Raw genomic sequence first — 17,515 nt, forward strand, 5'->3', positions numbered from 1 at the left:
ACAAAATGGCTTACTTATATTTTGGACTTCTTGGTGTTTTTCATTACAAAGAGTATTTTCCTTGACTGGAGTTGAAACCTATTTATTAGTCAATAGTAGGATTAAATTCCCAAGTTCTGCCAGGAATTTTGCCATTGTCATTTGAAATTATTATCTATCATTTTAAATGAAGACATTTGTAGCTAGACAACACTCTTAGTCATAAGATTTTAATTTAGGTAGTCCTGCAAGAAACAGTGAGTTGGCCTACATGATCCTTGTGGTTCCCTTCCAATTCAAGATATTTCATGATTCCATGATCCTGTGATACATAATAAAACAAGCTGCTAAATCAGATACTCAGAAGTTAGAAATCCTAGTTTCAAATTTGCCTTTGTAGCGCTTCTGCACATGTATATCTAATGAGTTTCTCTAACATACCCTTTTCACCAGAGGACTCTTGACTTAATTGTCTAAGGAAGGGTGCTCGTTACCAAGCAGGTCTTTCATACATTTACTCTGTTTTTATTGCTTGGCTCCACTCCTTTCCTATGGAACACTATTCAAGCTATGTTCTTAAATGCAGAATTATTCATATGCTTTTTGGCTGTGCTGTGAGTTCAACACAGTCAGTGATTAGATTTTTTTAAGTGTTCCTCTGAGGAGCAGACCTGGCTGTAGGCATAAGCAGTCTAAAAGCCTACTCAGGATGCTAAACAATGTGTGTATGGTTTTCTTTTGTTTGTTTTGTTTTCCAGGCTATTATTTCTCTCTCCTGCCCACTCCCAATTTCTAAGGTATTTATCTGTCTGTGACAACTCCCCCTGTGCAAGTTACTCCAAACCAATTGCAAGCTTATTAGTTAATTGGCTTTCCTGTAGGCATAAAAGAGCCTGAATTTTCTTACGTCAAGGTTTTGAAGGAGAGAAAATATTTGTTTAGGAAAATGAGAACAGTGAAGGGATTGGACAGGTTTAAGGTATTTTATAATTCAGTGTGAAAACTTCTAGAGGGACTGAGTAGCCAAATTTACTCATTTTAAGCTTGCATTTAGTTTAAATTTAGAAATTTTTATTGTTGAATCTGCCCATTAAAGTGAGTACATGATTAACCCCATACTACAGATGGAGACTAGATACACAAAAATTTTAAAGATTTCCAACTATGTCTCTTATCCCAGACACAGAGGTGGGTTTTTTGGTTTTTGTTTCTTTTTCATAATTTCTAGATCTGTATAAGACCAGCTTATCTGTTCAGCTTTGCAATTTGTTTATATCAGATTTAAAATATTGGAAACTTACAGTAAGTGAGAAATGGAAAATACGAGAAACAGAGATAAAAAACAAACTCAAAGAGAGATATCAAACAGAAATATTTTTGTAAGGGGTCAATCAGTAGGGACTAGATGCTTCCCAAATTAGCTTTGATGCTGCTGAAGAAAAAAATCCTGAAATGTCAGCATACTTTAAGAGCTATCTATTTATTGAGTGAAGCAGACATTTTTATAGAGCTACCACTGATAATCAGCTGTGCCAAATTTGAATTAAATACAAGCTGTGGTTATTGAGACATAAGCTTCTGCAAAGCAATGATACGTAGATCTCACAGTTCAGTCTTATCAGAGAGTGAGATCTTTTTGATACAGGTGATTCTTGATTGAATAGAAGCATGTAATTCAATTGAGGAGTTCTGCTGACACAAGAATAGTCTTCAAGTGATTTATGAACGGAAGTAGAGCACCTCACCTGAATTACAATCTTGGTATTCAGCTTAAAACAGGTTTGCAATATACATCATTATCTTCTTTCAGGAAGGGGGCAGTGCAGGGAGAGAAAGTGAGGGAAGTGAAGAAAACAAAGGATAAAATATGTGATTTGGAAACATAGGCAAGGAAATTTTTTCATCTCAGATTTTTAAAACACTCTTTATTATAATAGCTTTGTTCTTTCTAGAATTTCGAAATTTGAAGTGTTTGGACATAAATTTGCTTCCCCAAACCAAAATATTGCGGAACTTTTGACTGTTGTAATAACATGTATCACGATTTTCCTTATAAAAAGTGATTAATCAAAGTTTTCCTTATCAACTCCAATTTAAGAACACTAATGTGATAAACTTCTGTTTTCCTAAAGATTCACGGGCAGATAAAACGAGGCAACTGCTTCTACGTAGACTCTGGAGATTATAAGTATGTGGAAAAAACAATCGCATTGAAAGCAAATATTACTTTAATATAACTTGGCCATGGCATGTATATATTCATGTGATTGGTGCTCAGGAGTAGACGAAGGCTATGAGGTTACATCTAATTTCCACTCTGTGTTTGCATTGGTTCTTCCTGTGCAGGGTTCAAGGCTTCTGAGTCCATTGGGTCCCATCTCACCTACACTTGCAGATATCCCAGCAGATGAGGGCCTCTGGAAGCATCCATGCAGACGGCTCTGTATCTTCCTGCAGTACACATCAGAACACATTCAACACATTTGTGAGAACCCACGAAGCCAGAATGGGTCTTGTGTCTAAAAATGCAGTGTTAGCCTTAGAGAAATGATGCATTATGGACGTTGTGTAACCCCTTCTGGAACTTACACAGAACACATCAATTATTTAGTTCTGAATTATTAAATTGTATACAACTATCACTAAATATTTGATGGATTCAATCATCGATGCTGTTCACCAAGTTTTTTCTCATGTATTATGAATATTGCATGAGAACATGAACAAGTAATAACAGAGTAATTATGAATAGTTAAGAAACCACAAGCTGAGGTGGTAATGTTTGCCTTACAGGGCAGCAGTCAGGTACATGCTCCTTGCAGAGGTGTTGTGTAAGAAAGTTCAGCTCACATTATTATGCTTGTGGTTTGTAAGAATAAGCAAGTGAGGGTACAATTTTGAAAACTACTGTTGTTTTACCGTTAATATATATTTCTTCATTAATACCGTAACAACTTTCTGTCTTATCACCACATGAAATCCAACAGGTTATATCAAATTATTAAGATAGAACTTATTGCATAGAAGGTTTGAAATTAGAATGAGGCAAACTGTGCCATGGAAGCAAAAGGAAATTTGATGTTACAGGTTCAGGGCCTGCTGTCACTATTTGTGCAATAAATCACATTGGCTTCATGAAGTGAATAGAGTTCAGCAGACATTGGAACAGCAATGACACAATCAGAAAAAAAGAAATAACAAGCAAGAAAAATTACAGACCTCAAGGGGTAATCCAGCATGAGACAAAAAAAAGATTATACAACTACGTTCAGATGTTTAAAAATGTTTTTATTGGAAACCATCAACAATAGAGAAGAAAGATCTGACCATCTGCTATACAAGCAGGCAGATTTTAAACCACTGGCTTCATAGTGAGTGTGATAAGGCTTATATAACTTTATCAATACACTCCACATTAAAAAATAGGAATGGGACATAACAATAAAAAGAGAAAGTTCTTGAAGTGCTGATATATACTTAATATACCATTAAAGAAGTTACTCAGTAGTAACTATGTAGTAGTAACAGAACTATGGACTGGCAGCACCTGTGCAGATCTTTCAGTCACATATCTGCTAATACCAGGCTTAGCAAGAGCTAGGTACTCAAAGCTGTGTCCAGGTGGGTTTGAATATCTTCAACGATGGAGACTTCACATCCTCTCTGGGTACCCTGTGCTAGTGTTTGACAAACCTCCTAGTAAACTTGTTTTTGTTTTAAATGCAAATAGAATTTCCTTTATTTTGTTATGTGTACTCTGCCTCTTTTCCTGTCCTGGACACCTCTGAGAGGAGTAGACTGTTTCTTCTTCATTCCATCCCAACAGGTATTCATACTTAGGAAGATGATGATTCTCCTCTCCTCCTCTCCTCCTCACAGGCTGTGAATATGAGGCTTCTTCCAGCTATTGAAGAAGGCTTCATCTGCTTACTTTTCCTAATCAAGTAATCTGCAGTAAAAACCCACAACACTTTGCATCGTTTTCTGACCCCAGCTGGTTCATGGCACATGTCTAGGCAGAGGTCCATGCATCCCTGCCACTTTCTCATGTGAAGAGTAAATCCCCTTTCCTCACCATCTTGGCCTATTCTTCCTAAAAAGCCTGTATCCATCCATGGTAGCATTCATTTGTGTGAGTTATTCCACTGTGTCTCCCTGATTCCAGTGAGATCATAGGCCCACAACTGCAAGTAAACCTCCGATTCTTCCCATTTTGTTCCACGTGCTGCATATATTAGTGGTGTACAGGTGCTGATTTCACCTGAAGTCAGCAAAACTGATTTCTCACAGTTTTGCTGATTTCCCTGAAAATTAGTGTGAACTTGCCACATATTTCTCTTCTGCCTGCACTTCCTTATCTGTGTGCACATACTTGAGGTGGCCAAACTTCAGCTCTGTTTCACTTATTCTAAGTCCTCTCTTCTCCACATCACCCGTCTTTGCTTGTGAACTCAGTCCACCACTGCCTCAATCAATCACTTGTGAACTAAGTCCACCAGTGCATCCCTTCCCCATCATTCTTACTCTAAGCCTTCCTTTAGCAGGTTAACTAGCCTGTTGGCAAAGATGTTTTTTTCCTCCACATGGTCAATGGATTCTATCACATCCTAGCAGTTTTTGAAACTTAGAGAAGATTCTATAGTTGTAAAGGCTGTCCCTGTTTTTGACACCAGCTGCACAACAATCTGTGGGATTTATTGACTCCTCCAGCCCTTCCCTTTCACCAACAGGACAACAGAGATACCACCTGGCTGCTAGGCATTGGCCAACACTCTGAGCCATGTAGTCATGCTTGATATGCTCCCTGTCTCCCCTGGCTATATCCCTGGTGCCCATATGGAAGAGCAGCTGAGGGTAGTGGTCTGAGGGCCAGACTACTAGCAGTTTCAGTAATGGCTGATCCATGGTATCCAGGATGCAAGCCACTGGCAAGCAGCAAACCTGGCCAAGGTGCCAGGTTGGGCTGGTAGAGCTGCAACAGGGAGTTCCCCACCACTGTTCCTTGCCCTGTCCTGCCTGGGCTGCCACAGGACTTGGGCACAGCCAGTTTGGAGGCTTCACTGGACAGAGCATCCTGTCTTTACCTGCTGCCAGGGCTCAGGACTTGCTCTGTAGATGAGAGCTGCAAACACAGCAGGAACTGCTCTCAGGGTGCAAGAGCTCACAAGTTCCAAGGCTTCACCAGGCTTAGCATCTCCACGTCCAGCCTGACAAGCTAAGGCTCTGCCTGCATCTCCTCAGTGCAGTGGGGGTTCCTAAAGCTGCAGGGTTGGGGGGGTGGGGTTATATACCTCTTTTTGATAATTTCTTACATCACATAACATGCTCACTTTCTCCCACAGCTCCACTAGAGCTTTCACCGGGCACACATCCTACAGCTACTAAGGTCCTTGTCTGTGGCCTCAGCAAGAATTCCCAAACATTGCTGCATCTCCTTTCTGCAAAGATGCCTTCTCCCTCTGGAGCCTGGGTCTCTAATGTTAGAGAGACAAGGACAATATTTCCTTAGCCTGTTACAGTACTTATCTTTCAGTAATATCTTGGCAGTAGACACACACGAGACATTGCTTTAACCCAAGATTAAAACTAACAAATGATTGTGACATAACCAGAAGTAATTATATGATGAAAAAATTCTGCATGTGCTAAAGTATGCACCTGGAGATATCTGTACTGTATATGGGATCACAAGAGTACAAAAGGAGCTTTTCTCTAGTAAGACCTGTGGAAAATATCAGCTCTTGTAACCATCTGATGCCTTTCCTATTGATCTTTTTACACAGGTACTTGGGAAAAATGGGATGATCTGACTGCATAAGGTGACCTTCCATAGAGGCAGAGAATCTACTTTCATTTTTTTAATTCTCTATAGGTACCTGCTCAGTGCTATCTTCCAGGTCAATAGAGGGGTGAAATACAACTCCAAGGGCATTCTTTCTGGCACACTAAGACTCTGTTCATCAGAGCACTGACATGTTTTGCTACAAAGCCCTATATCTGGTATGGAAGGCAAACATAAAAATATTCCACCAACAAGGAATGAAGCCCAGCTTTTCTGGAGGTTTGTTGTTTTGTTTCTGGGTTTTTTTGTTGGTTAGTTTGTTTACTTGTTTTGGTTTGGAGTTTTTGTGTGGCTTTTTTTTTGTTGTTGTTGCTGGTTGTTTTAATAGATGCAGAGTGAAGGAACCTGACCTTATAAAATTCAAAAATGCTATTGATTTTTTTAAAGTGCTTGAATCAAACTCAACAGTTCGAATACATCCAGTCATATGATTTATCATGTAGAACTGGAGAAATATCAAGAAGTCTGCAAAACCATGTTTTAGTTGGAGTCCTCAGTGGACAATTAAACTGATGTGCATTTCATTGTATCCAAGTTACATGTGAGTAATAAGTAATCCTATCTTTCCAGTATCGTTGAACTCAATAGTATAAAATAAAATGAAGATGCTGAAAATTACATTTTCCAAAGGATACCTAGAAGCCACAGACTTATACGGATTTCTTAATTTCTCATTCTAAGTAATAAAATAGGACAAGGAGTTTTAAATCCCAGCAGAGCTGCCATGTACTTTAAGGAGGAAAATATATTCTGAGAACAGTGTGCTAATAAAATGCCACTTTTCTGACTCTCTTTCAAGTCTTCTTTACAAAAGGACATATTCTCAGAACCTCTCTGAATAATGAAAACTGAATTATCTAAAGAACAGAGACACAACAGCTAAAGTTGTGTAACAGACTAGGGTCCTGCTCTCCTGTAGTATGTACCACTGCCTTAGTAGACATCATTAGTGGTGCTCTAAGGACAAAGATGCCATCTTTTTTTGTTGTCTGAGGGGGTTGTTTTTCCCAAAAAAAAAAAAAAAAACACCTAATATGACACTGTGAATAATAATAAAAAGGTTCTTAACACCGCTATCTTCACTCTGTTCCATTTGGTTTATTCTTCTGTGTCTGGAGCTTCAGCCTGTTCGCACTTCCTCCACATTGCCTCTATAACCCATGTTTAATGCTGCTGCTGAACTCCCTTGTTGCCACTGCACAGGGTTCCAGTTTGGGAGTGCAAAATGTCAGCCACTGTTGGAGCAGAAGGTGATTTCACCTCTGACGTAGGTTATTTCTGATAACTTGCTGATCAAGTAAATGAATGGAAGTGAAGAAACAAAATAGTGCACCTTGCTTTACTACTTGCTTTATTGAAGTCTAGTACTTTACATTTTAAGATTTGTCCCCAACCCACCCCATCTTTGGCATTAAAATCTTCCTATCTAAAATGATCAGATAGACACAATTAATCTAAATCAAAAAGTTTGGGCAAGTGTGAGACTACTGGCTTGCATAAATGAATCTGTAGCTTTCTAAACATTAATGATGGTGTAACAGAGAAAGTAGATGTGGATGAAGAAAATTAAGTCAAGCAATAATTTATAGAAAGAGCACTATTTGATCACCCACACTACAGAAGATTTTTCTGGTTCTTATGATCACATGAAGAAGACAAGATTTACAGGCTCCCTGAGTACAGAGTTGCATGAAGCCCCTAACTCTCATCCAATTATGACTGTAATAAGAAGAAAACATACAGATGGGCAAGGGGTAGACAGTCATCTAGAGATCTAGTAGAGTATTATGTATTAAGGATTATTCCTTCCCTGTGAATTATTCCCGTTTACTTTTTTCCAGACAACATCACCAAAAAATAGTGTTTCCCCTGCTCACACTGGGAAGTAGTCCAAAATTAATCTTCAGTGATTTAGGATTTTGGTTTCATATCTGAGCCAAACAATCACATCATAATATTTTACATTACTATGACCAGAAGTTACCTGATGTATAAGGAAACTGCAGAACTGATGAACTGTTTATTAAGCTAAAAAGCATAGCGGTGTCTTACACCAGTCTATAAAACCAAAGGATTTGCTACACAAAAACACAGGATAAATTCTAAAACAAAACATTCATGTAATAATGTTTTACTACTTGGAAAAATCTATCAGAAAATGAAACAAAGTGAACAGAAAGAAATCTTCTGGTAAAATTTTGATTTTCCCTATGTATATTTTTTCCATTAGAAGTATAATTTAGGTTTTTATTCACATTACAAGTTAAACTGATTGTGAATTTGCATCCATACTTACTGATTGTTCATTTTGTACAGCAAGCTTGGGGGGGAATTTATGGAGCATAAACTCAATCTCAATTGAATTAAATTTTGTTTAAAAATTATTTTACCCATCATTGATTGTTCTCTAGTTTATTGAGGTTGCATGTCGCATTCATGTAAAACTATGGCAATCTACATGGTAAGAAAGAACATAAAATAATCACTTAAGAGATTATATGGGGCAGATTTTTTAGTTATGAATATTCCTACTAAGTAATACCATACCTTGTCTGCTACTGCTTATCTGGAAAAACAAAAACAAAACAACCAAACAAAAAACTCAACCACAACAACAAAACCAACCAACAAAAAAAAGCTAGATTAATTATTTAAAGCTATTTCAAAAGTAAAAGCTAAAAGAATCAGTGTTAATTTAATGTTTGATACCATCACCAGAATAGGAACATTTCAACATGTTTTCTATATAACACCATTTTTTCTGTACAGGGTAAATTCTTTGTGAGCATTCATTGAGACTAAAGCATTTCTTTGCAATAGGTTAAAGTGCTTGTGGGAATGCCATGTGGAAAAGCCAGAGATGCATGCCAGGGAGCAAATATTCATGTCAAAAAGCTCAAAATCAAATCATGGCATAGTTCCTCATGGAACATTTTGTGCTTGTGAGTGGTTCCTCCAGATTGGCAAGCAAATACTGAGAGTTTTGTAGTGATTGTATACACCCTCCAGTGTTATCAGAAAAAGTACTAAGCTCAAGAGAGGTATTTAATAAAACAGTATGCCACAGGCTTTGAACTCTAAATTAATAGATAAAATATGGGTAGCTGCAAAGCTCGTAAATATTTTTTTACACCACATACACTCACCTTAATAGCTCTAGCATGTTATGTCTCTCAGTTTTCTTTTCCTTCTGGTACTTTGTAGCCTTTCCCCTTGGATATTAACTCATCACCATAACTCACCTAATTTTGGTGCGTGTCACTTGGAAAGTGATGCAAATGACTAAAAGAGACAAAAAGAGGACAGAAAAGAAGTGTTGTGGCACAAATCATGTGCAGTGAGGCATCCTGCAGTCCATTTGAAATTAATAAGCTCTCAAGAGAATTATTATGACTGACCAGATCTCAAAGAAAGTAAGTATGTTCACAGGGGTGAATGGCCAGACCTGGAGAGCTCTGATCAGTGGAACAAAGTCTAGTTGGAGGCCAGTAACTAGTGGTGTATCTCAGAGGCCAGTACTAAGCTTAATATTATTTAACATCTTCATTAATGATTTGCATGATGGGGCAAATTGTACCTTCAGCAGGTTTGCAGATAGTGCGAAACTTGGAGGAGCGGCTGATGCGCCAGATGATTGTGCTGCCATTCAGAGGTGAACCAGAGGTGAACCTACTCTAGGTGAACCTGTTTTGGCATGTGGGTTGGACTAGATGATCTCCAGAGATCCATTCCAGCCACAACCATTCTCTGATTCTGTGATTTAAATTCATAATGTTCCAGGCTTGCAATTTTTCCATTCCTGCTTCAAACTTAGACCTAGAGGGCTTTAGTTTTCTGTTACCATTGTATACCTTTTCTTGACAGTAAGGCACCATGATTTTTAGTCCTTCTATGTAGCTTTCTAACTTCAGCCCTTTTGAATTTTATACTTCAATTGACAAATATTTGAATTACATGCTATATTGCCCAGGCAGCTAGTAAACAAGAGTACAGGGACCAAACATTCACAGGCAAACTATGAGCCTAGAGGTCAAAGTGAAAGATTATTTAAGTATTATGTCTTGAATTTGTGAGTTATTCAAATTATAACATCTTATGCTCATGTGAAAGAATATGAGTCAAAAAGAAAGGACAGAGCACTAATTCATTCTTATGGCCTAGATGTTGGTGATATGAAAATTAGACCCAGTTTAAAATTTTATTCTTTTTCTGTAGCTTCTGAAGATCCAATTATTGTAAAGTTAAGCATAACATTAAGTGTTATCAACAAATCTTCTTGTCACTATTATCCTTATTCTTACTCTCCTGTTTGTTGTTGTTGTTGTTGTTGCTGCTTCTGCTTTGTTGTTATTGTCGTTTTGTTTGTTTCCAGTTATGACCATTTTTCACGTGTTATCTAAAATTACACTGCAGTTCTTGGATTCTTGGATGAAGGATATACTTTTTTCTGTTATCAAAATTCATTACATCATGGGGCCCTGATACAGATTGTGGCCTCTGGATGTTGTCAGAGCACACCTACCTACTGAAATTGTAGGACAAAGGTGTGAATTACAACTGGATCAGGTTAAAAGTGACCAACCCTAGTGAAATCTCGTGCACGATAACTTGCTTTCCTCTCTAAGAGGTGGTACATATCTGCAATAAATCTGAAAATATAAAGATAAAATTTTGAAGCTAGTGTTGCTAGTAGAGCTGGGCTCTGTTATATGATCTCAAAAGGCACAGGATTACACTTCAGTGGCTGAGAAGACCCTAGTCCAGGAAAGTCAAATCAGTCAAATGGGAACTACTGCAACATTAAGCACAGCTTAATACATAAAAGATGACAGAAACGTAAACCTTTCACTTTCAAGCAATTAAATTGGCCTTTCTTTTCAGGTTTTTCTATCTGATTGCTTTCATAAAGCTTGGTATATGATTTCCTTCTTCGTCCTCTGCACTCAGACAATGTGGTTTCTGAATACTTTATACCTTCATCAGTCTTATGCATCTCATGTACAAACTGTTTCTTTAGACGTGTCTAATGCTGCAGTCAGAGATAGTTCTTAAGATTTCAAGAGCTACAGTCCCTCCCACTCCTAGCAGTTTTGTTCTCTTCTGTGTATTATGCTTTTAGTTCTTTCAGTGTATCTTTAATTTAAAATGATGGGAGGCTGGCCAGCTGCTCTGTAATAGATCATTAACCTGAGTGATGGGTTTTCTGCTAACTGACTTTCTTGTCACGACATCATTCTCTCCTCTTTGGTTGTTTGTGCCTATGATGTCTTATATGTAGTGGGATTTTTGTTGATTATGCGCTTTTCACTGAGGTGTAGTGCAGCTACCTACACCATTACAAGGTTAGCAAGATAAATAGAAGCCTAACTGTGAAATGAAATATTTCAAAAAACCCTAATGTAATATTAACAAACTTATTTCTAAGTCTCAAGAAAGTAAGATTCATGTAGAGATAGCTGAAAGGTTAACTTTATCTTGTGCTTATTTCCACAATCTTTCGTTCTCTTCCTAAAGAAGAAAGGGAATGGATGACAGCAGTCTCCCCAAAATATTTATAGACAGAATGACATCTCCAATTATCTGCCCAAGGGTGCTTTACTTAAAAATGTTTTTAATTGAAATTGTATTTTGTTCCTTCACTTTAGTCAAACAGCAAAGTCAAAAATCATCTGTTAATGCATGTCACAATATAGTAGCAACACATGAAATTTGGCTGTGCATCTCAGGGCATTCTTAAATGAACTTAATTTGTACAGAAGTTACTTGTTACAGAAAATCATGAGGTAATACTGCTGACAACATCACAAAAAAAAATTTGTAGGGTTGCGTGCTGTTCTGGATAAACAAATCGCTTAAATACTTGTTCCTGAGACATTCTACCACTGAAACATGAGCTTTTCAACTACTCTGATTTTCTTGTCTCTCTAAAGTATGAAGAATACCAGTAGGTACTGTTCTAAACACTATTTTTACCGTGCTTTTTATGGCATTCTGCAAGTATACTTCTGACTCTTTAATTCCATAAAAAGCTCACAGACTCTTACAGAAGTCTGTGAAAAAATATGCAAAGTCATTCACTGGTAAAAATGAGTAAATTATACATGTATTAGAACACAAACTATATCTAGTGTTTCAAATCAGTTACAAAAGATAACTGAATCAGTTACCATTTTCAATTAACATTTATGTTGCAGATAGACACACTATATGATACTGGACCTGGCAAGATGAGATATGTAATTTCATTTACAAGGAAAGATTTGTGTGGAGATTTCATATCTGTTGTGGGGGTTTTTATTTTATTTTATTTTTAAGCACCGATGACTGGACAATGAAAATATCCCTTCTGAAAGTTTCATTTTGCATGAATTCTTCCTTAGTATCTACTGTTTCTACACGCTGAAAGTGCGGATGCATCTAATTACCATCTCACAATTATCTTCAAAACTGCTGGTCACTTCAAGGTTCCTAACTTGCTATTAACATAATAATCCCAGTATGATAATATATCCAATATTAAATTTCTGAGAGTTACAAAAATTTTCAAGGAATTTCTAGATCTACTGCACTTTGGTTATCTCCAACCTCAGCATTCAATATAAACAATTTGTCTGTCTGACATGCCTCAGAGCCTGATCTGGAAAGCACCTACAGCACAACTGACCTACTTGAAAGCATAGCTGAGAAAGTATCAATGAAGCCTTTAACTTTCAGTAAGAGTTACACCTGCAAGACTATAAATCCTTCAGTTTCCCACCAGCATGCTCTAGTCACCATTTTGACAATGCTGTTGCACAGGCATTCATCAGCACCAGTTAGATGAAGCTGTTTTCTTTTCAATTAACAATGTATTAACAGAACCAGTACATACCAAAGTTCTGCCATTAAACCTTCTTTGGAAGGAACAGGGATACAGACCAAGTCACCATTCCCTAATGAATCTTCATTTTTTTATCGGAGTGGGATCTGAAACATGAATACTTGTTTAAATGAATGACTCAGGCATGTGGTTGTCCACATCTTTAATTCTAACTTCTTAGGGTTGTTTTAAAGTCATGATGAGCATAGCACACAGGATGGACTTACATGCCATTTCTAGACTAAATATCATCATCTTTTTAATTCTTTATTTTCCTTAAACTTATCTTAAATAAAATGTTCTTCTTCTCTCAGTTCACAGTCATTCTCTACTACTGGAAGCATAAGTAGTAAAAGAAGTATTACAAAAAAGAATAATCCAACAAAGAAGTCCTTCAAACTAATGTGATTAAGGTACACTACTTTCTAGTAAGCAAAAGCACTTAATAATACTAAATCTAGCCACTTTAGGCTTCTTAGCCCAAACAGACATTTCTGGCTAGATTAGTCAATAGCCTTTGAGCACATAGATTGCAGTGATGCTGCCAGAATCACAGCTTGAGATAAAGATGTAATAACAGCCATAATGGTTAGACCTTGTTTCCAAAAAGATCTAAACCTGATGGCTAAGGATGAGAACAGCCAATAGAACAGGTGCACAATGAACCACCTTGGTTTCTATCTGTAGTGTACACTTCGTTGTATATAGCATAAGCAGTACTGAAGCACAGCTGAATTTAGTATTCTCTGTTGCTCATGAAGGAGATCCTAGGTCAGCCTGCCAGAGAGGGAAGACTTGTTTCACACCAAAGCACAAGTTCCTAGAACAGAGAGTATGTGAGAGAATTTTTCCTGAGAAAAAAATTATCCTAAAACCAAATTTTTCCCTTGCATAAAATACTTCCAGGAAACTTTTGACCTTTGACCTGTCTCAGAAGTTATATCTTTGTCCTCCTCTGCAACTAATGACAGGTTTTACAGGGACATTAGGAGTACTGGGTATTGTTCGATCACCCATTGTGCCTCCTCCTCCTTATCCTTCTAGCCCTCAAACGTTAGCATTCTCTATGAGCAAATTATTTGTTCCCCGTTGTCTGAAATATGGTATTTGATTTTTATATGCATGTCCCACAAGAATCCATGCTAAAGGATGCACTGCTTAAAGCTGAGATACCATTCAATGCTAAATATTGTCATGGCTTGCTTTCTTTTTTTAAAATAGAATCTCTCTCAGCTGATTCTGTTCATAACTCTAGAAATAGTGTGTGTGTTGGGGAGGAAGAAAGAAAAAAAAAGAAATTTTATCCTCAATTAGAATGTACCTAAATGGAATCCTTACTGTCACTATTCTGCATTTTGTGCCTAAATGATTTACAAAACCCAAGTGAATTGAAACCTTATAATGAAATACAACTAGACTAGCCAAAGGCAAAGAAAAAACAGAGTTAAAAATCCCTTGTGTCTCGACTATTTTATAGGCATAAATGCTGGGTATTAACTGTGTATATATGTGTTAAAAGCTATATGGGGAACTAATATTTAATCAGCCTATGCATTAAATATTAAAACCTAATCTGATATCACATAATATGCTTTAACCAATACTCTAAAAAGCCCAACTGATAGTACCTTTTCCAACTGAAACGGGGTCCTCATTTAAAATACATTTTGATACAGATATCTGAATCAATGTAAGATTCATACATCTTTTATTAGACATCATGAGGATACAAAGAATGTGGGAAGGCTGGAGCTCATGACTTTATGTTCCAGATAAAACCATTATAATTTGCTGAGTCTCTGTAGTGGAAAAGGATTATAATGCTGATTATGACAGCAAAATGAATGGGAATTGAAGCTGAATGAGTTTGGTTAGGGCACTTATTACTGCCTGGTGAAAGGTTAGCATAATATTCAAAACCTTTATTTAAGTGTATAGCAAAATTCTTTTTCCTAGGGAATAAATTCCAAGATAAATGGCCAGCAAATCAATAAATGCTCCAGTTTGTGGCCTGAGAGTATATTTATCATGAACCATTTATCTCCTCACATACTTTCCCATAAAAAACAGCTTAATTAAATTTCATGTAGACTCCTTAGGTTGTGGTATTATCAGTGTGCATGGCGATAAATTTGTTAGTGCATTAACAAATCACAACACTGACAGGAAAGCGTATCTGTAAGCATACTTAAAGATAGTCAGAAAGGAATCATTATTTTATTGTGTCTAAATTAACCTTCAGAAATAAACAGTATTAATAATGTATTAATAGACTGCAGTATAAACAGCATGTATTGAGTGATTATACCAGAATATACTCATACCAACATTTAAGCAGGCAATATTGCTACAATCATTGCATGAATATTCAGCAGTATCTGTACTGCAATCAACTTAGTCTTTAGGTAAGACTTTATTTAGGAGACCTTATTTAGAGGATTTAAGAAGTTTGCTTTCCATTTATTCTATCTAAAACCTAGTAAGCTATTTTCAGAAAATACTGTTCTTCTTCACTAAAACATCACCAAACAAAGAAAAACAGAATTTTAATCAGAAAATAAGAATGTCCTGCCCGTGTGCCTTTTATCATTGTTCTAAACTCAGAAGGAAAATGACTAACCAACACTGTCTGTAGGAAAAAAACTTTTAGAGACAGGAAAACGGAAGGCATTTATCTACACAGCAGTAGAAAACTGAGATGACGAACTTCTATAGTAGACTTTTTTTTTTCTCAAATTAGTATCCACTAATGAGGTGATCAGTGGGCATGATTACTAAAATAAAGTATTAGCCAAAATGAAAGGTCTTTCTGTCAGCTTTCACTGTCTGTAGTTGTTTTTAATGCAAAAAATGTATTTCAGCTAGCTGATTGAGTAAGACTCAAAAACTGAGTAAAATTACTTGGAAAAGGCATTTCCTCACCTACTCATTTATGCAGTGATAAACGTACTTAACAAATATGGGAAATTCCCAGTCAGTTCACCCCTTTTCCTAAAGAGATATGATCGACAACTTCTACCTCTTAGACATGTGCATTATACAGAAGACAACATGATGTTCTAGGAAGTGTGCTCATTCTCTTTTCCATACCTGCCTCCAGACTGTCCCATAGTATATTTTTTTCAGTGCATCAAATTGTGTCTTTTTTCTTTCAAAAAAATACACAAACATTCACTTTTTCCAGTTCTCAAAAGACCAAACATTCTGATAAACCCTCCACAACATAAATACAGTGCAGTTTTTCTTCTGAAGTAAGAACATACTGTATCTAATCTTCTAGTTCTTTTAGGATTATGGAATTCACACAGATACGTAAATAAATTAACACATATTTGTAGGTCCCAACATTTAGTAACATTTTAGGTGATATCATTGATTTAATCACTTCCGGTTTATTATATTCAAACAGATATTACAGAAATGATGGGATTTACAAAATAATGATTTTAAGGAGATCATGGTGGTTTTAATTTCATTTGCATGCCAGCATAAAGAAATGAGAGGCAGTACATAAAAGCACCTCAGTGCCGTACATTTTTCTTCCGGAAACAGAGATCCTTTGTGAAAACATTAAATTCATTTGATTATTTCAAGAAGTAGGACAGATCTTCTCTCCAGAGAAATGTGAGTTCCTCAGAAAGTAAGGGAAATTACTAAGAAGCCTCATTGGATCACATATGGTTTACAATCTCCTTAGTAAGATGAAGGAAACATTCTTTACCATGTTTAGGGCGTGGCTTGAACGTTTAATATGTAGCTGCATTGGTCAGATAAGCCCTAATTACACTAATGATGCAAATTTGCTGTCCCCTGGAATAAGCTACCTTTTAACTACTGTGCAATGGTGTCATGGAGGCACCCCAAACTCAATTCAGGCAGACAACAACCACTAAACAGAGCTGTTGAACAAAAAACAACTACAAGCGGGGTTTAGCAGTGCTACAATAACATTACGCAACATACAGGTTCGGATGCCAGTTGGGAGTTCTATTACTACACATCCGACTCAAATTGCAAGGAGATTACATCCCAAAACTCTAGAGTAATGACTCAAAATGCACTTCTTCCCACTCTGTGTCAAACGGAGGACTCCCAGGGTTACCCAGATCACTTACCAGGTCAGTAGGGTGTTTCAGTCCCCAGGGAATGTTCTTTAGATGGTCAATTCAAGAAGAAGAGTCTTCTACTGCATACTCAATGCTTAACTCATTTTCGGCCTGCTCCATTTCTATAGTTGAATCTGAGGTGTGGTCATTTATGGTAGCTGTCCAGAAACTTCTCTCAACCAAGGTGTCTTATTGGTCAAAGGCCCTGTCAACCAAATGGGACATGCATGACCATAGTTGTCCCTCAGCCTAAAAGTTTCTGTTTGTTTAGGGTGGGGGGGAATGCATCTGCCATTTAAATGGTGCAAACACATTGCATGGAAATGGCCTTCCTCTGCTTCAGTTCCTTGAAATACTTGCTTACTATGCTAGAGAAAACAAACAGACACACGCTAAAGCAGTTACTTCTCAAAAAAAAAAAGTTTTTTTTTTTACAGTGGCATACATGTTTACCCAGAGTCTTAGCCAGTCTCACTGTTTTGGTGGTACTGCCCTAGTTAGTGGCTTTCTCACTTAAAATGCAATAAAGCAGAAAGCAGACAGTTGGCCTGAGGCTTTGGGAGCACAGAGTGTGTGTGCACAATACAGAAGGTTTCATTAGCACAAAAGGAGTGATGCACTTAAATACTTATGTCACTTTTGGCCTCTGAACTATCACACTGGATGTCTCTGTGCAACTTGCGTTGTGCCAGAGAGACATAGCCATTGCACTGCATTGTTGATAAACAC

At 37.1% G+C, this 17,515-nt stretch overlaps 1 long non-coding RNA gene across 1 annotated transcript; it reads right to left on the bottom strand.

Moving 5' to 3' along the window:
- Positions 1-1,094: 1,094 nt before the first annotated feature.
- On the bottom strand, positions 1,095-17,129 carry LOC110356871 (uncharacterized). The gene is made up of 3 exons (XR_002410190.2): positions 16,796-17,129; positions 8,968-9,103; positions 1,095-2,430 (listed from the first exon to the last, which is right to left on the bottom strand). It is a non-coding gene; the product is annotated as an uncharacterized LOC110356871 (long non-coding RNA).
- Between the last annotated feature and the right edge of the window lie 386 nt (positions 17,130-17,515).

This window comes from Columba livia, chromosome Z, assembly GCF_036013475.1.
Source record: "Columba livia isolate bColLiv1 breed racing homer chromosome Z, bColLiv1.pat.W.v2, whole genome shotgun sequence".
In the NCBI taxonomy this organism is placed as follows: Eukaryota; Metazoa; Chordata; class Aves; order Columbiformes; family Columbidae; genus Columba; species Columba livia.